This window comes from Pseudoliparis swirei, chromosome 8, assembly GCF_029220125.1.
Source record: "Pseudoliparis swirei isolate HS2019 ecotype Mariana Trench chromosome 8, NWPU_hadal_v1, whole genome shotgun sequence".
Taxonomy (NCBI): domain Eukaryota; kingdom Metazoa; phylum Chordata; class Actinopteri; order Perciformes; family Liparidae; genus Pseudoliparis; species Pseudoliparis swirei.
In genome coordinates, this window is record NC_079395.1 from 18,525,810 (window position 1) to 18,540,278 (window position 14,469).

The window sequence follows — 14,469 nt, forward strand, 5'->3', positions numbered from 1 at the left end:
TCGGGAAGATGCAGAGCGGGAAGTGGCATGTTGTGGATTTAGACTTCATAAATATCATTATCACCCCCCCCCCCACCCCCGAGCCCCGAGTCGCCGCGCTGTTCACCGGCGACCCCAATTATGTCGGAGAGGAGCCTTGAATGGCGAGTGGCGCGGTCCCTCGGGGGCCACGCGGCCAAATCCAGTCAACAAAAAAAGGGATTTATTTAGTTTTTCTTTTTTTTAAATTCCCAAGCGAGTGGAGCGCGTGCATCCGACACGTACGTGCGCCGACTCGCAAAATGTCTCCCGCTCGCTAACCGGGATCCGTCAGCATCGTTCCTCCAGAAACAAAGTTCCCTGACTGAGCCCGTGCCAGATATGAACTATGTGGAGCATTAGTGGAGCGGCCCACGCGCTAAGAATACAGATTTGTTCTTGAGCGCACGCCAAACGGCCTCGATATTTCACGAGCCTTCTCTCTACTCACATATCGTCTTGAGACTAATTATCACGGTCGCACTCAAACACAAAGCTCGTTTATTATCGCGTTGACATCACATTTGTTTTGACTCGGCCGACATGGCGTCCGGATCGGAGGGTCGGCCGCACGCCGCCGAGCAGAGAGCTTTTGTTTGTTCTTTACAGTCCCGACACTCGTCTCTCTTCAAGTGGACGGTAATTCTTTCGCTCCCCGCCTCTCTCGATCGTGGAGGGCTGCCACACACACACACACACACACACACACACACACACACACACACACACACACACACACACACACACACACACACACACACACACACACACACACACACACACACACACACACACACACACACACACACACACACACAATGAGCCGCTCACTGGGGATTCATTCTTAGGAAGCAGTTTTCCTCTCTTGGCCTAGAAATGCCTTGATTCCTCTTCCTTATTATTTTTTAAAAACACTATTATTATAATCCCCCCCCCCCCTCCCCCGCCCCAGCATAATGTTTCTGCGCACTGATTCCAGCTATTTTTATACACACGGCAAGACTTTTATTAAAAGCCCTGAGTGATGTCGGGAAAAATGGAAACGGTGCATTTTAAGGAAGCTTAATGAATGTATGATATTAAGTATTTTAACAAACCACATGAAAAAACAACATTCATGGAACGGAATAACTTACCGCTGAGGGTCACGCCTTCCCAGCATGCACTGGGCGGAGGGCAGGACACATCCTGGGCAGGTTGTCTCTCAGGGTAAGAACACACGGAAAGAGTTTGAACTGTGGTGCTTTCAATGCCATCATGGAAAATACAATGTTGGTTTTGTGTCTACATGCAGAGCATGTAGAAACATAGAAACATGGAAACATGGAAACATAGAAACATAGAAACAGAAAAATAGAAACATAGAAACATAGAAACATAGAAACATAGAAACATGGAAACATGGAAACATGGAAACATAGAAACATGGAAACATGGAAACATAGAAACATAGAAAAATGGAAACATGGAAACATAGAAACATGGAAACATAGAAACATAGAAACCTGGAAACATAGAAACATGGAAACATAGAAACATAGAAAAATGGAAACATAGAAACATGGAAACCTGGAAACATAGAAACCTGGAAACATAGAAACCTGGAAACATAGAAACATAGAAACATAGAACCATGGCATTGTGGTGAACACAAAACGAAGCATTATATTGGACTTTACTCGTCACTATTTCCTTCAGCTGGTCCCGTGCATCACTGGAATGTCTTTGACACACTTCATAGAATGAGGCCGTAGCTAATTAGACGCTGCCATGACATGTAAAAATGGCCGCTGTAAATCCACACGGATGTTTCCGCATAATCGGCTGACTAGACTTCCCCCCTCCCCCCCTCGGTGTTTCAGACCCAGCCTGCTTCCAGACTCCCGCATCGCCTCACACAGGAGCTCCGGTGTTTAATCGGCCATCGGCGTCGACCGGGGAATCAGCCGACCAACAGCTCGGTAAGAAAGAGGACACCCGCCTCCCACGTAGCTAGCTAGCTGCCTCGCTGCACGCACGCAAAAGTAGCAACTGACAACAAAAACAACTCTTCGTTTGTGCAGAAAAAACAAGAAGTAAAAATGTTTCCCCGTTGCTGTAGACAGCACAGATCTCCACTGAAGGTTACACATGGTGCTTCAGGCTGACGTCTCCCCCCGTTAGCTCCTCTCCTGGGCTAACGTCCTCGCGTGGAAGCTGAAATAAAATGTTGTCAATTGAAAAACAGATTCCACTTCCGTTTGATCCCGTTTTTTCACCTCAGACTTTGATTTTTAGGCTTTTTGTTTGTTTGTACGGACGTAAACAATAAAATAAAAGACGTGGCTGGCACACGGTCACCCTCGTTGGAACACTTTCTTTATTAGGACAAACCCTCTAACGTAGCATCTCATGTGCAAGGGTCCTCAATGAAAATGAAGCTAGATTAACGATAACAAATATTACAAAAATATATAAAAAAATGAACCGAACAAGTGGAAAGTGGATACAGATATAATATTTCCGGGTATATTTTTCCAGTCGAAGGCGTTCTGAGATATTGACTTACGAAGCCGTCCAGAGGGTCTTCATTGATCATTTGAGGAGAACGCTTGTGGGTCGTGAGGAAGATTTAAAATGCAAACGGTTAAAAATAAACTGTGGCCGATGGCGCCGTGTTCTGAAGGCCGATCGAGAGGTTCTTGCACTGCACAGTGACGAGATATGAAAAGGACCCGCTTGAAGAGAATAGAGACGATGGTAAGCGTCTGGCTTTTTTCCCCGTTGACACAGTACGGCAAAAATAATCTATGGAAAAGACAAACATAGAGTTTGTCTGTAGACAGTTGCCTCCCTTAAATATACCCCCCCCCCCCCCCGTTGTTGTTTTCAAGGAGGAAGACGTGCATTGCTGTGCAGGACTCACTCACTCAGAGCCCGGCTCCCATGTGGCTTCCCTTTGTTTAAAGAACACGGATGGCACATTCACGTGAACGCCGGCGGTGAGGCGCAGCGTGGCGGTACGGCGGCGAGGCTCAGCAGGAGCAGGGTGTTCCTCTCGGTGCTCGACATCTCTCTCCTCAACCGCGAGTGAAATACGTCTCCACTGCATTCGAACTGGGATCGCGCGCGCTCGCCGTTTTTTTCTTTTCTTTTGCCGGCCGTGCCACTTCTCCATCGGGGCGCCGCCGCCCGCTCGGCGCTCGCCATCCGTGATCACAGGCTGCTGAATGTTGGCTCGATCGGCTCGTGTATTTGTGACGGGCCGTTTACGTCTGAACACTTTCCAAATCGATCGTCTTTGTTCCTCAATCGGGTCGTTAAAATGCATCCGAGCTCAAAATAATCATATCCGCGCTCACTCGGTTTCTCAATCACCGGCGTTATTTGACTTCTAGTTGTTTTGGCAAAGCTCTTCTTCTGTTGAAGTTGTTGTTACACAATGTGTCATCAACACAACTCTTCCCCCTCAGCTTGCTGGAGCCCCTCCCTCCCTCCCGCTCTCCCTCCTCCTCATCACACAGAAGCCACGACTGCGGCTCACCTTTGATCGCTTTCCCCCGGGACCTCTTCAACGCACAAAGTCGAGCGTTTTATCTTTGTTGCGCGACAATTGGACTCGGGGAAAGGACGGCACGCTGCCAGCCAACACGGCTGTTCGCGGTCGCAGGGAGAAGAAGAAAGCCTAATTTGAGCTCAATTCATCATCGTGGCAAGATTGCCCTACATTTATTGATAATTGCTTTTTTCCGCTTAAAGGGACGGCGTTCTAAACCGCCAGTCGTGTAAACATGAGAGATGCAGCTGTTGCCGCAATTAACTTCTCACTTTTCCCCAATGAAAGGATTAATCCGCCAGCAAAAATCTCCCCGGCTTCCTTTCAAATGCCAAGCCTCCATTCAGCCGGCTGCCAGTGGAAGGAAGGGGGCGTGGGGGGGCCGCGGCGTACAGAATGGGGGCTATCTATAACCAGCCAAAAGTCACAAGAGAGGCCCTCAACCAACTGCTGTTTGATGATTTCCTGAGCGGAGCCTCCGTGAGCGTCTGTTGTCACAAGCCGGCCCCCCTCCACGGCGCCAACCCCTCCTCTCTCCCCCCAAAAAACCCCACCGAGAGCCCCGGTCTCCGCGCTCGCTCCCAACAACCCGCCAAGAACACACCTCTTGTCGCCTCTTGTCAGAAAGCGGATAGCCGTCTCCTGTCGGGATAAGACGCGTCTCGGCGGCGAGGGATGAACGACGGCCCCGTTGACACCGGAGCCGAGCTTCGCCTCGCTCTTTGAAGCCATCGATCCGATGCATTGATCGGTCCTGGTTTCTTTTTTTTCCCTTGAAAGACGGAGAGACAGGAGGGGGGGGGGGATAGGTGTGGAGAAGACCAGATAGATCAAATCCACGACGGATGCCGATCGGCCGTTCCTCGTCGATGTCGGCGTCTTCTCTCCAGCCCCCGGCTTCGAGATGCCGGTGTAGATTGTAGATTGTGGAACTGGTTAAGGACCATTTCGTGTCCCTACTGGCTTTTTTTTTAACTTCTTCTTTTTTTCTTTTCACAAAACACACAAAAAGCTTTACAACACAACCCTTTCAAGGACCCTTGAAAGGACCCTTGAAAGGAGCACAGCGCTCATGCGGAGCACTTAAGTCGCGCTCGTATTAGCTGCTTAGCGTCAGCTGTCTGGCGCACGCTCCACAATCACTGGCCCATTCATGGGCGGTTTGGGCTGGCATCAATCATCTCCATCCAGGTGTGCAGCACTGCAATTATAAGCTGACACTAACTCACTGATCCTCTGCCAGCTCCCCCCCCCCCTCCCCACAGCCTGTGATGAGTTTTTTGGTATTGACAATTTAAGTAAGACTCGATGTCCTCGCGTGGTTATCGAATTGTAAAACCTCCATCGGCAGACGTCTCGTCGCTTCACTCGTATTCTAACTGACTTCAGACCTGTTGGCTACAAACACCTGGATGTAGGTCTGTCTGCCCGCGTGTATCTGGACGTTCTCCAGGACTGATTCTGAGCATCGTCGGTCACTTGAGAACGCGTCATGCATGCTTATGACTTTTTTGTGTGTTGCTTTTTAGAATTCACGTATGTGCGATCGCTCAAACTTGCCTTTTCAGGAGTCGTTGGCCCAGTTGTTTGGTCTAACGGGTGTTTTTGCAAACACAATTTAAAAACATGAACTTTTCCATCAGCCGATGAACTTCGAATATACCAATCTGTGAAAATGGACGTTTTAGACCACACAAGATTATTTGGCACGATGCAGTGTGTTCGGCTCGTGTCCCGACGGCCCAACGGCACCGACCAATAACGCTAATAATAATAGTTCTTTGTGACACATCGGGTTCAGAAAACTGCAGCAGTTAGTTGACTCCTACCAAACGTTTACATCTTTAAAGATTCTCTATACAACACGAAGAGCCTTAATACAGCAGCAAGCAGCTATTGGCAAGATATATATATATATATATATGTCAACATACAGTTGATGTGAGGTGAGGCCTTTCAGACCGAAGCTGTTGGCTCGGTCAAACAGACGTGTGGTTGGGTTCAGTCCGATGGGAAGGCTGTCAATCACACTCTGCTGGGATTACGGTAACTGCGGTCACTACGGTCACTTTCACACCTGCAGTTCACTTCATTGTGACCCAGGACCACTGTACCTCTCTCCTACTAATATTACCCAAGTGAAGTCATTTACATTCACTTCACCCGACTCCATATCCTCGGTCATTTGGCGCCCTCGTTAAAAACAACCATTCTCGGTCAGAGCCAGGAAGCCGGGCGCTAAGTGTCTGCTCTCTTGTTTAAATAATCGTCTCCGCGGCGGTTGGACCCACAACAATTTAAATTCATTATTCCGGTCTTATTTGTTTTGCTATTTTGGGATCTGTGGGACTATTTTCCTCATTTCTATTCAATTTGCATCCATCATCGACGCCGCCTGTGCGCCGCGACTCGTTCCCCGAGGTAAGTGTTACAGGTTACAACTGGGATTGTCGCACGAAGGGGGATTAAAAAAAATCTGAGACAAACACTGCGTTCTTATTTGTGCGTCTCTCCGCGGCCCGTGCCTGGCGTACCGTTTGTTCCACTTGAGCTCGACAAAGTGATATTTCAAAGAGGAGCAGGCGGCGCGCAGATTCATAAACAGCTATTGTCTTGATCCTCGGCTCCCCACTTTCATCCTCGGCGTTATTAGTGTCTCAGTGTCGCCGCCGAGTCCTTCCAAAATCCTATCCCTTATAATCTGGACTCAGAGCCCCCCCCCCCTCTTCCCCCCCGATCACAGCAGTAGCAAACTCATTTTAAAACCTAAGATTACACAACTGACCTTCTCCGTATCTCAACCTCTTCATCTGTCACTCTCCAGCTCTCTTTGCTAATCCAAGCATTTTATCTCCCAGATGTGACTGTCTCCCAACTGTCCACCTCATTCTCTCTCTCTCTCTCTCTCTCTCTCTCTCTCTCCTTGACTTTGCCTTTGCTCTCCAGCCCTCCTCCACACCTTTTCACATTTAGGGCCTCAGATTGAGTTTATTGGAAAGACAGGTGATCATCAACAGAAGCTACAAAGTGTAACACGCACGCACACATGCAGTCTCTTTCACGGCTGAGTGCGCATCCTCTCCCTGCGTTCTCTCCGTCTGCAAAGGAAGAGGGAAGGAGAAAAGGGTGCCGGCGTTCGGACCCTCAGCAGATAGAAACTAATGAGTGTCTGATTAATTCATTAGCCTGACCGGAGTCATTGACGCTTGCTTTTCTCTTTTTTTTTACCCCCACGTACGCATACGTGCTGCTGACACTCGGGCTTTTCGATCCCTCGCTTTCTTTTTCCCTTCGTCTCCACGGCCTAAGAGAGAGAGAGAGAGAGAAAAAAATCCAAAAGATAATGATGTTATTCGGCAGCTCTCAGTGTCGAGTTCTTTTATCTTCATCTCTCTCAAATCCTTTGTCTCACTCACAATCTCTGGTCTCAGGTGGCCCACACTTTTTTTTTTTGTTACTCCCCTTTGGCCGAGAAACCAGGATCCGCTCCCTCGCGGCCACTCTGCGGTTGGGATTGATCCCCAGTCTGACGGGGGATTAGCCGGCCACTAACTTCTACATTTAATCCAATTTGGGAAAAAAATTTCATTTTCAGAGCTGGCCGAGGAGTTTGGAGATGAAAGAGCAACCGCCGTGCGAGACCTGAGGTCCTCTAACTTGGCGCTGGGAAGGAAAATGAATCTGAAGGGACATAAAAAAAAAGGAAGAAGGAGTGGAGGGAGGGAGTGAGAGAGAGAGAGAGAGAGATGTCCTAAATGAGCACAGTCACCTGTGGGGAGTGATAAGAGCCGGCAGATGGATGGAGCGATAAATAGACAGATGGGTAGTTAGATAGATGGAGCGGGGCTGATTGGCTGAGATGGAGAGGTTGAGAGAGATGATGGGCAGATGGGGGACGGAGACACGGGAAGAGGAGGCGGGACACACTTTGTCCCTGTGCGAGGGCTCTCAGGCTCACCGTCGCCTCTCGGGTTTGTTTTGCCAGTCAGTCAGCCTTCTCCCCCCCCCCCACCCCTCTCTTCCCTCCTCCTCCTCCTCCTCCTCCTCCTCTTCTTCCTCGTAGTCTTCGTCTCAGCCACCGCTGCTCTCCCGGTATATATTTATAAATGAATTAGGCCGCTCTTGTTATCGGTGGAGCGGGTAGCCGCGGAGTGAGGCGAGATTGAAACAGCGATTTCCAATTTGAGATTGTGTCGCACGCGTCTCCGTGTGCATCAGATAGCATCAACCCGGGCGCCGCCGCCGCCGCCATCTCTCTCACTCACGTTGTCCCCTCTTCTCCTCTCGCGGGCATCTCTCAGGCCGCCTATTTTAGCCTCAGCCCCCGGAACCCTCTCTGCACACGCAGGGCGAACATCTAAATGCATTCATGCTCCCCTTCTCTTGTCGCCCCGGGTTCCCACGGCTTCTCCTGACAGTTCGTCTCCTTGTCTCCTTCCCTCTCATCCATTCAGAACACATCCTCCTCCTCCTCCTCCTCCTCCTCCTCCTCCCGAGTCACTTAGTACCTCCGCATGCGGCTCTCCGCTTTTGCTCTTTTCTCTCCCGTTCTTTTGTTTATTTCTTCCTTCTCTCCTACACTCTGTGTGTTCCTGTCGTTCCCACTCCTCCCACACTCGTTCCCTCCTCGTCCCTCCATCTCTCCGTGGGCTCTCTCTCTCTCCTCCCACACCGTCCGCCCCCCCCCCCCCCCCTTCTCCTTTCATCTCGTCCGGTGTCACTCTCTCTCACCCCCGTGCATATCCGTCCTCCCTTCATCCTCTGCTCCCGCTCCTCATCCTCTCTTCTCTGCAGCCTCGAGGCGTTAGATCCCTTTGACTTGTCTTGTCAGGTCTTTGGATTTCTGTCCTACCTCTGGAGAGATGTAGTGTGTGTGTTCATGAAGCACAGGCCTCATTGCTTGTGGCCGTGTACGAGCCGTGTGCTGGCGAGGCGAGATTGATGCTGCTGCTGCCTTTCCATGTGTGTGTGTGTGTGTGTGTGTGTTAGGTCCTCCACTGGTTTCCATGGCCAAAGGGCCTTTTCTATTCAGCACAATGCCACAACTCCATCTTAAAAAAAGCCAATGCAAGTGCAGCCTTAACACGCTTTATAATATCCCCTCTTTAATATCCTCTTCCATTACCTGCCAGCTGGACAACCTTGATTCTCCCATTTCAGTTTACATTTTTTGTATTCCTCTACAATCGACCTAAATTCATCCCCGCCCTACAGCTGCTTTAGGGTCCACTCTGTCACTAACTGCACTCCCTGAATAGGTATTATTACATTTTTGGATAAACGAAGAGAAAAAAAGAGACATCACAGAGCAGCAGACGATGTGTTTGACGGATGTCAAACTGGTGAAAGAGATACAAATAGAAGCCGACGGCAACACATCAGATCACAGCGAACCTCCACATCACCTGGCGCGCCAACGCCACTCAGGAACAACTCTGTTCCTGTAAAGACGGGTCGGCCTTTAAGGTGCATGCCTTCAGGATAGCTAGCAGAGAAGTGCTACACGAGCTCCACAGGTAGCTTTTTTTTTACATAGAAACGTCGCATTCAAGAAACCTATACGTCCTTCAACCCTCTCCCGGGCGGCGAACATCACTGTTACGCAACGTTCAACCACCCGCCAGTCCGGAAGATGTAGGACATCCGAAGCAGTCACAGGGCTCTCAAGTTTTGAAGACAGGCAAGAGTGACCTTTCCATCAGCACCCCCCCCCCCCCCCCCCCGCAGAATGAAAATTTCGGATATCAGTCAGTCGCGCGCAATTCCAGGATACTTTATGGTTGGTTGCTGGATTAAATCTTACCCAGATACAACAAATACGTTTTTTTTTCTGATTGGCTATTGTGTAGCCCATTTCTTTTTTCTGATTGGCTGATAAGTGGCTCCTCACAGCAGAACTCCAGGGGAGCGCTTGATTCCTCCACGGTGAGGGCAGCGTGGCCAGCTCATGTTGGCGCGCTGCGGCACATTAAAACATTAAATAGCCGAGAGATTTTTTCAGCGTGAGAAATACGATGTGTGGCGGGAGTGCGTGACTTAAGACCGAAATGCGTGAGTCTCACGCTCAATGGGTGACACTTGAGAGCCCTGCAGTCAGGTGCACGTCGACGGCGCGAGCGGTACGGCCAGCGCTATGCTACGATGCTACGATCGGCGCCAGTCTCAATCGAGAGGCGGGCCGAAGCCGAGGGCCAAATCCTCAGCGCGCAAAGGTTTTCGACCAAGCTGAATTTTTCCCAGCACCGTGGCGATCGAAAAACCCTTCACGAAGCAGTAGTGCGTCTGTTCTCCTTCTCCGTCTCCCGCCTCCTCCTTTTCCTCCCGCGAGACCCGATTGGAGCCGAAGCTCCTGGTAGCTTTGGGCTACGAGGAGACACACAGGCGAGGATCCACAGGCCGGAGGTCTGCGCTGTCGAACCACCGTGTTCATTAAAGAGAGCGTGAGCGGGCATCGCACAGGCCAAAGAGCCCACTGAGCTCTCAGCACACGGGGTTCATAGTTCAAAAGAGCTTCAGACTAACCTCTGCACTGAGGGCACGGTGCGCGCCGTCGACAGCCACGAGCTTGAGCACACTTTCACGTCTGTCGGAGTCCCTCAAAGCTTTACGAGCGGACGATAAGATGTGGAAACAGTATTATAATGTCAGCTGTCAGCGCCCACGTGCAGGTACACGAGGGCGCGCCGCTCTTTTTTAACCGGGGGGGGGGGGGGGGGGGCTGCTCCGAGATGATAAAATATTTGTTTTCCTCGCTCAATTGCAGTCGGCTATCCACTGGCCTAAAGATTGCTCGAGGCGTTTTTCTCATCTGCTAGAGGGGGGAGATGGGGTTCTGGGCCGAATAAAAAACACATCTGATGCCTCAATCCCTGCTGCCTTTAAAACCACAGCGGTCGTACGCTTCTGACTGTGTGTGTGTGTGTGTGTGTGTGTGTGTGTGTGTGTGTGTGTGTGTGTACGCCTGTATTACAGAGAGATCCTTCAGACGCGGCTTTTCGTTCAGACTAAAAAGAACAAATCCCAATGTGTTTTTGAAGTTCAGGCTTAATAAAGGTACAGCGTGCAGCGTGTCAGTGGCTCTTTTGGCAGAACATAATAGTTTTTCATTCGTGTGCCAGCACCTAAGTACTAAGAAAGGTTGCAAGCTCAGAACGAGTCCTTAATCAGACGCCGACTCCAGAGGGAGCCTTTTGTGTTTTTTTTTCTCTCTCTACCCAAAGATTGCGGTTGTGTCACTGCAGACTTACGAACCCCGCTCTCCGCTGCCTAAAGTGGCGTGAATGATTTGACGTCAGTCCGGCCCGACGCCCCAGCAGCTCTAAAACTAGCATTTCCATGAACGCATGAAGCAAGAGGCCGAATGCTGAGTTCACACCAAAAAGCTTTGAGAGTTTCTCCCCGCGAGTAGATCCCGTGCAAAGTCAACGAAGCTATGAAAAATATGCCTCAAAAAAAATATGCCTCAAATATGCCTGTAAATATTTAAACTTTGGTGAAAAATTCGCCCGACGCTGAGTTGCGAAAGCCAATCAGCGTTAAGATGCTGCGCCCGTCGTCACTGACGTGGTGCTGGAAGAGACAGTTATCCAGACGTAGTCGTGAAAGTCACCGAGCTGTGTGAGCCGACAGGTGATGTCATGTATAAATAAATATATATGATATTAATGTTATGAACGCAGACACGAGGGCATTAGATATTCAGACGTTTGTGGGATTTCAATAAACAAGTATTAAGCAGAAATAGTGGTTATTTCTTCCGTGGTGGTTGAAGGAAATGATAACTGTTTCCACGGAGTAAAACCACAGAGATAAGCCCCGCCCCCTCTAAGGCGCGAATGACGCGAAAACCACAACGTGTCGGGCGAGTGACCTCACGCGAGTTCAAACAGGCCTCTGACTCCAGCTCTGTGACATGAGATTGGCATCGATCAAATGAATTAATCATTAATGTCCTTTGGGACCAATAAAGTTTTTATCTTCGAGCTTCAAGCCGCTTAAAGCTTTGCATCCGCGGTCCCTCGGCGGGTCACGATCAGAACACACACGCAGTTACTTACGGCACTAAACAACCGGGACAGGACACTTAATGCGATCATATAGACGCACACACACGCACACACACACACACACACACACACTAATATAGTGAAGTGACTCGTTTAGCCAAGAATGATGAGCTTCTGACGTGTGTGATATGATTACGTTGGGTATTTGTCCTCGGATATTTTAACCTCTTAGTCTCTCTCTCTCTCTCTCTCATCCACCCCTCCCAGCGTGTCAATCCATTCTCCTGTGAAAGTGACACTTTAAAAGCTTGATCGCTCTTTGGCCTCGTCTCAGAGCCTCAGATCGATGGCTGGCAGGGGGGGAGGGGTGTGTGTGTGTGTGTGTGGGGGGGGGGGGCCTCGCGTCCCCGGGTGCTCGTGGAGTTGCGAAGATGTTCTTTGTTTTTCGATTTGCGGCCGCCGCTCGGTCGTCAGGTCCCCCGAGGGTTTTTCCTTTCTGCCGCTGGACTGAAGCCGCCGGCGGCCGTGTTGTTTTAGAGGAAGGCCGACAGGTGGGAGGGGAGTTCACACAGTCAGTGCGTTTACATGATAGTATAATTCGAATCTTGCTTTAGTCGGACTATGCTATCTTTTGGGGGATCTGCTATTATCCCAATATATATGGCAGTGAGTAATTGGAATCATTGGCCGAAAGCATGTCATATCCGATACGATAGGTGGCGCTGTTTTCATTACAACTCGTGGTGATACAGCCATTTCCGCTTGACCTCTTCACCACCACCAACAACAACAACAACAACATCAACATTTCGAGAAAGATGGCGAACAGAGAGCAAGGCGAAGCTACATCCCTCTACTATTCTTGCATGATGTTAATAGGAGTACAGCGAATGCAAATGGCGCTATTGGCGTTGTTTGTTTGTTTTCTGCCGGCCAGGCTCCCGGCAGTGACAACTTATCGTCTCTTTCGACTTCCGGATCACGACATGGGAGGGAGGGAGGGAGGAGGGCGGCGGGATCTCAAGCATGCGCAAAGACGCAAAGTCCAGTTCCTAATCCAATTCACCGTTACATGCCGCGATAGTCGAATTATCAACCGGATCGGATCGAGTTATCCAGGGGTGTTAATCGGATCGTAGTCGGACCGCACATAGTCGAACAAAGGTGTTTACATGAAACGGATAATTCGATTTCAGTCCGACTAAGCCAGTTATTCGAATGCATGTAAACACGGTGACTGGGAGGACAAACGGCCTCACACAGATCCCAACAGCAAACACACACAGCTGAGCAGCACCCAGACGCCAGACTTCACGTCCCGAAAGTGTCCTTAGACCCCGTTTACATGATGGGAAAACACATATATTTTCATGCGTTTTGGCCTTTCATTTACACAAAAACGGAGGGTTCATCACGGAAAACGATCATTTCTAAAAACTCCGGCCAAAGTGGAGATTTCTGAAAACTCAGTTTTTGTGTTTGCGTGTGAACTAAGTCAAACGGAGTTTTAGGTTGTCAAACGTCACAGTATGTGACTAAAAATGCTTCACGTCATGTGAGCGTCCGATGTTTACAGTTAGTTTGCTTAGGTGCGCCCGAGTTATTTCCTCCTTGACAAGAGGATACTCGTCGGCGGTCTCGGACGGGTACTGTTCAAAGAACAATGCCAACATATCCCTATATTTAGTTTGGCATGATTCCCAATCCACATTATCGAGTGCTTTATTTGCCTTATAATCTAAGGCGACTCGAAGCAGCAGCTCCACTTCGCTGTCTGTCCATACAAATGAACCTCGCGCCATATTTACTCTCTAAAGGAAAAGGAAGTTGGTCGTGTTTTTCGTAGTTGTTGGTTTTGAGAATTCTGATTGGTTTGCATGTCTGTATCCTTCTCGTTACTCTGCCGACGACAGGTTTGGCATAGTTATGATGGCGCCCGGGGGCGTATTTATGCGGGTTCATATAAACAGAAACTTTTTTGAAAACAACCTTGTGTGTACGACTTTATTTTTGAAAACGGAGGGGCAGAAATATTAGTTTCTGTAAATACCCGGCTATGTGTAAATGTGGCCTTAATTTGCCCCGCTCTTCCCGCCATACTATTCCATCGGAGCGCTCGTCCCGGCTGGTTCCTCTTCTCTTCAGCTCGCTGCTCCTGAACTAACCCCCCCCAGAGGAGGACCTCCAGCCCGGCTCGGCTGCTTCCCTCCCCTAAAGCGTCCTGGTCTTGGCCTCCATGTGCAGCCAGCCTGGCCTTGGGAGGGGGGGGGGGGCATGGATGGATTACTATCCAGGGATAAAGCCCAGCTTGAGGTGCAATGGGCGGCATGGGGTCCAGCAAAAGGCCCCCTGGAGGTGTGCAGCCAGCCAAGCCTGTTTCCACAACAGCTCTGTACACCCCCACGGCCTGTCACGGGCTCAAACCATGGAATCAGGGTACACACACACACACACACACACACACACACACACACACACACACACACACACACACACACACACACACACACACACACACACACACACACACACACACACACACCCTCCCCGTGAGAGACACAATGTCCGAAGGTTTTTCAGTTTTATTCTCACATTGGCGTTCCCAGCAGTCAAAAATGGAGCCGAGATCCGACCGCGTTGCGGTGTGAACAGTATGAATATTCAGCGGCGGCGGCGTGGAGGCGGAGCGGTCGACGGTCTCAGAGGAGAAACTGAGATTCTCTTCTTTTACATCCTCGCCATCGTTGCAGCGGGGCATCGTCGTGTCGGGAACATTTGCACCGCCGAACTAAGAAATGTTATCCGCGTGACGTACGTTGAGCCACGAAGCCTGTGTGTGTGTGTGTGTGTGTGTGTGTGTTCGGGGAATACGCAGCCTTTTTAGTCCACTTTCATAAAGCTGGACGATGT

General features: G+C 49.9%; 1 protein-coding gene across 1 annotated transcript in view; it reads left to right on the top strand.

Moving 5' to 3' along the window:
* Nucleotides 1-14,469, top strand: part of LOC130198490 (uncharacterized) — a 186,236-nt gene that overhangs the window by 14,000 nt on the left and 157,767 nt on the right. Inside the window, exon 2 of the mRNA XM_056421656.1 lies at nt 1,881-1,979. The gene's annotated coding sequence lies outside the window, so the exon portion shown is untranslated. The remainder of the gene's footprint in view (nt 1-1,880; nt 1,980-14,469) is intronic.